This window comes from Zalophus californianus, chromosome 3, assembly GCF_009762305.2.
Source record: "Zalophus californianus isolate mZalCal1 chromosome 3, mZalCal1.pri.v2, whole genome shotgun sequence".
Classification (NCBI taxonomy): Eukaryota; Metazoa; Chordata; class Mammalia; order Carnivora; family Otariidae; genus Zalophus; species Zalophus californianus.
In genome coordinates, this window is record NC_045597.1 from 99089952 (window position 1) to 99095951 (window position 6000).

The window sequence follows — 6000 nt, forward strand, 5'->3', positions numbered from 1 at the left end:
TAAGACCCCTCCTACTTCCTACTGCCAAAATTGGTGAACCTCTGTAGTGCTGCTGTGGTTCAGCCTTCCTCAGGAGCACGCAGCCTTCAGATGCACATCTAGCCAGAGCTTGTCTGACCACCCTGTTTGCATACGTACCCTTCCTCTTCCAAATACAGAGAAGCAGAGGATGTCAGAGCTAGAAGAGCTCACAAAGATGATCTTGTTAGACATGAAAAGGAAAGCAGTGGTGGATGAGTGGGGTTTGCTTGACTGCCCCATATCCATTCTTCCCTAATAGCACCCCAATTTCCTTTTAGTTCAGATCAACTAGGTGCTTGTCACTTTCTAAGCCTGGTCCCCAACATTTCAAGCATTTGTGAGTCTTGTAATATCCTCCCAAGAAAGCCCCTTTTGCTTAAGTTGACTACCAACTGCTTTCATTACTTACATCAAATTTAAGAATACTAAGTGATATAGAAGCCCAGAGAATGTGAGTGACATTCCCAGTATCTTAGAGAAACTAGGGAACAGGACCCAGACCAAAGCCCAACTCTTTTCAGGGCTTTTTAGTTGTAATGCCACAGCATTGTTTAATTTGTGCTAGTTACCAGTTACTGTGAGATTTCCTAGGTTATTTGTGCTTTAAGGCCAATTTAGCAAATGTCTCTGGATTTTAAATGTCCAAGAAATTCATATATCCCTCAATCTCCATTATTTTAAAATGGGAAATGTTATTATTATTTTTAAATCAACATAATTTCTATAGGAATGACTATTTGCAAATTAGCAGACCAATCAGTTCCACAGAGAGTATTGATTAAGGGCAGATAGATAAATGGTCAAGCTGTCCATGCAGTCTAGTGGTTAGAGGGAGTGGCTGTGAACCTTGGCTTCTCCCTACTCCAGTTGTGCGATCTTAGTCAACTAACTTAGTGTGTAGAGACAGCACTGACCTTAGAATCAAGAGACTTGAGGGTGGGGGAGCCTGGGTAGCTCAGTTGGTTAAGAGTCAGACGACTCTTGGTTTTGGCTCAGGTCATGATCTCAGGGTCATGAGATCAAGCCTTTGTCCAGCTCAACGCTCAACACGGAGTCTGCTTGAGATTCTCTCTCCCTCTCCCTCTGACCCTCCTGCTCATGCGCTCGCTCGCTCTCTCAAATAAATAAATAAATAAACTCTTTAAAAAAGAGTGTTGAGTGTGAATTCTTTAAATTAATCTATTGTCATCTGTTTTGCAGAAATAGCTAACCTATGGAGTTGTTGTAAAGCTTGAGTTTTAAGGAAGCATAAGTTATAGAATGATCTTATGGACAGATCGAGGACTGTGGTTTAATTATAAAGTAATGACTCTTTTACTTAATACCTAAACATACAGACTTAAACATTCAGAAGTGTGTCCTCCTCAGAAGTTATCTTGGGGCCTATGTGTTTACCCTTTTCATACTACCATTGTGCAGAATACTTTTAGGAGGTCTCTTACAGACTTGCCTTCAGAGCCCATGGCACATTCTCTTAAATGTCTCTGTTGGTGGCAAATCTTGGCCTTTTGTGGGTAGATTTGATTTTTGGAATTGGTCTAAAGTCATTTTTTTCAGAGCCCAAGTCCAGTGAATAAAATGGCTGATTAACAAGAGCTATGTTTTTTGATCAACAGCTTTGTGTGACTATAAAGTAATAAAACTGGTTTTCATAAGTGACTTTTCAGCTGCTGCTGCCCGTGACTTCTAAAAAGAAGTTCTGGAATGATTTTACTCAATGGCCACATCCCTGGGATAAAAAAATGTTATACTCATTATATGCTTAATTTCAATTGAAAATATATTTCGTATAGTAATAATATCTGTACGGTGTTTGAAATGAGGTGAGATGCTGTGGGATCTATCACTGTCTAGTTCCCCTCACTGCTATAAAAAATGAATATTTAACATGTAAATCAATATGAAAGAAAATACAGGTTAGACTCCCAACTGCCACCCACCCACACACATCATATTACATATAAACACAAGTTCCAGATGGACTACAAATCTTCAGTATAGAGTAAAATCCATATTCCTCATTGTAGTCTGCTAAGCCTGTCGTATTCTGGTGCCTGCCTCCCTTTCCAACTTCTCCTGTCCCTCATGAGTTAGCCACATCAGCCTTCTTGCTCTTCTTCACACACACCGAGGCCATTTCTACCTGCATCTTTTCCTTGGACTTCTGCCCTAATCATTAGTTATTGCAGAATCCATTTAAATCTTACTTACTCAGGACAGTCTTTCCTGACCACCCATTCTGAAGGAGACTGTCTCACTCCCCCATGTCACCATGTTTTAATTTGCTAGTGAAATGCCTTACTTATATATTGATTTATTTGCTTATTATCTATCTCTCCCAACTAGAAAACATGCCCTCTAAAATTTGAAAAGGAACTGGCTCATAATAAGTGCACAATAAATATCAATTGAATGAATGAGTTGAATAACAAAACTAAGACTTTAAATATATTGGAAGAAAATTTAGGAAAATACTTGTATAATCTCAAAGTGGGGGAGACTTTCTTAATTAGAGACCCATAGCCATTAATGGAAAGATTTGGGGGGCATCTGGGTGGCTCAGTCATTAAGCGTCTGCCTTTGGCTCAAGTCATGATCCCAGGGTCCTGGGATCGAGCCCCGCATCGGGCTCCCTGCTCAGCGGGAAGCCTGCTTCTCCCTCTCCCACTCCCCCTGCTTGTGTTCCCTCTCTCGCTGTCTCTCTCTCTGTCAAATAAATAAATAAAATCTTAAAAAAAAATGTCTGGTGATTAACATAATAATAAAAAATGAAAAATAAATAAATAAGAAAGATTTGGTTACATAAACAGTTGGATTGTCATTGACTAAGGTTTTTTTAGAAATTATAGATTAAAAAAATATTTATATTAAATATAATAAAAGTTAATATTCTAAGAGTTAAAAAGAATTTTAAAAAGTGCAAATAATCCAACAGAAACATTGGCAAAGACCATTAACACAAACTCCCTACAGAGGAGAAGGATAATTAAAATGGGCAACTGACACAGAAAAAGAGGCTTTTCATTGCTGGTAGTAAGGGAAATACAAATTAAACAATGATACCCTTTTTAACCCATCATTCACAACATTTAAAATGAGATAAAAGGGGCACCTGGGTGGCTCACTCAGTTAGGCGGGTGCCTTCGGCTCAGGTCATGATCTCAGGGTCCTGGGATGAACCCTGAACCCGGGCTCCCTGCTCAGCGGGAAGTCTGCTTCTCCCTCTCCTTTTGCCCCTTCCCTCCCACTTGTGTGCATGTGCAAGTGCTCTCTGTCTCTGTCTCTCTCTCATATAAATAAATAAAACCTTTTAAAAAATAAAATGAGAAAAAATATCCAGTGCTGATAAGTGTATAGAAATGTACATGCACTGTACACTGTTTTCTGAGAATGTGAATTGCCCTACTTCCTACAAAGTTAGCTATCGATATCAGTTCATTTATTTCTATGCATTAGTATATATTAGTCTTAGGAATCCCATTTTGGTGAACCCTAAAAAAATAAAAGTACTGTAACAGGAGAGAGAGAAGATTATGATCATGAAGAATTATTTTAGGGGTGCCTGGGTGGTTCAGTCGTTAAGCGACTGCCTTTGGCTCAGGTCATGATCCCAGGGTCCTGGGCTCAAGCCCCACATCGGGCTCCCTGCTCCGCAGGAAGCCTGCTTCCCCCTCTCCCACTCCCTCTGCTTGTGTTCCCTCTCTCGCTGTGTCTCTGTCAAATAAATAAATAAAATCTAAAAAAAAAGAATTATTTTAATATTTGGAGATTTAGAAATACATTCTTCAAGTGCCTCTCTGACCAGATAAATCTCAGGTTTCTTTTAACATAGAAGAAGGGGAGCTTGGGTCTTAAGAGGCATTCACAGTCTCTTTCATATATCAGTAATAACCTGCAGGGAAATGTAGCAGAGATTGATATTTTTGTTTTCTCCTTAATAACAATACCTGGATTTTACTCGGGTGCCTGTGTGCCCGCCAAAAGGCGACATTTCTCGATCTCATTTGCAGCTGGTTGTGGCAGTGCAATCAAGTTATGGCCAGTGAGATATAAGTAGAAGTAGTTGAGTGGAGTTTCTAGAAAATAACTTAAAAGAAAGGTTTACTCAGAATACCAAATTTTTTCCCTTCACTTTTCTTCTGCCTACAACATGGATAAAGTACATGGAGCTCTTCAGCCGCTATGGATGATTAACTGACCTTGAGACTAGAAGCCATGTCCTAAGGAAAATGCAGCAGAAAAAAATGGAAGGAGCCCAGGTCCCATATTGCCCTGAAGTGCCATATTAGCCCTTGACCACCCACCTTCAGACTTATTTTACGTAAGAGAAAAATAAACCCTTAGTGGTTAGGCCACCATAATCTGGCATTTCTTTTATATGCAGCTGAATCTAATCCTGATTGATAATGCCATGATACAATGCTAAATACAAAAAGCAAGTTGTTACTGAGCAACTGGTATGGCTTAATTTCAGAAGGATATAAACTCAAATGCTTACAGGTGATTAGTGGGTGAGCAATAGGGAATGGAGAGGACCACGTTAAATTGGAAAGCCCATGCAGCATCACTAATACCATTGCCATGTAGGCATGTGGAGCCAGATCTTCCAGTTTTTCATATTAAATTTTCCCCAATATTTTGCAAACAAAACATTTTCTTTGCTCTATCTAGACTGTAGGCCACCAGTTTGTGACCTTTGATCTGTAGTGTGATCTAATATTTGGAAAAATACAAAAAGGAGGGGAATAAGAGAAGGAGAAAGGAAGGAAAGCCCTATTGATGCAAAATGAACAAACCTTTAAGAATCTCTAAAAGTAAGAAGGAGAGTTTAATATGAGCCCAAGTTAGGACAGCTGCCCGGGGAACACGCTGTTCACAAGGAAGAAAGTGCTCCGGAGAATGAACAGTTTTTAACACAGTTAAATACTTTTTTTTTTAAGATTTTATTTATTCATTTGACAGAACATGAGAGCACAAGCAGGAGGAGTAGCAGAGAAAAGGAGAAGCAGGCTCCCCACCCTGCAGGGAGCCCGATCTGGGGCTCAATCCCAGGACCCTGGGATCATGACCTGAGCTGAAGGCAGATGCTTAACCATCTGAGACACCCAGGCGCCCCCAGAATTAAATACGTTTTACATCTTGTCAAAGCTCAACAGATGATAGATTCACATACAGGGAGGAATCATGAATTTTGTTGTAAAGGAATGCAGGCAGTGGGAGCACTGATGGACATCTCAAGGATAAGAGGGTTTTCCATTGGGCTACTCATTCACAAAGCAGATGTACAATCCATGCATGGCGGGCCATAAATCAGGCTTTGGGTTTGAACGAAGTTTATATACAGTCATGTTGACTTAGAATGAAAGCTAAAATGGCCTCCCTGATATACAGGCCTTTAGAGAGTTTTTCTCTCATTACTGTATATGTACGTTAGTCCCCCCTTTCCGTCTTGCTTTCCATGGTTTCAGGTACCCAGGGACAGCCATGGTCTGCAAGCAGATGAAGCACCTGAGGTAGCTTCAAAGGTCAATCGTAGCCTAACACTACATCAAAACACCTGTGTCATTCCCCTACTTACCTCATTATGTAAGCATTTTATAACCTCACAGCATCACAACAAGGGCAATGAGATATCTTGAGAGAGGGGGGCGTCTGGGTGGCTCAGTCGTTGGGTGTCTGCCTTCAGCTCAGATCACGATCCCGGGGTCCTGGGGTCAAGCCCCACATCAGGCTCCCTGCTCAGCGGGAGGCCTGCTTCTCCCTCTCCCACTCCCCCTGCTTGTGTTCCCTTTCTTGCTGTCTCTCTCTGTCAAAAAATAAATAAAAAATCTTAAAAAAAAAGATATCTTGAGAAAAAGAGAGACCACAATCATATAACTTTTATTAGAGTATGTTGTTATAATTGTTCTATTTTATTGTTAGTTATTGTAAACCTCTGACTGTGCCTAATTTATAAATTAAACCTGATCGTAGGCATGT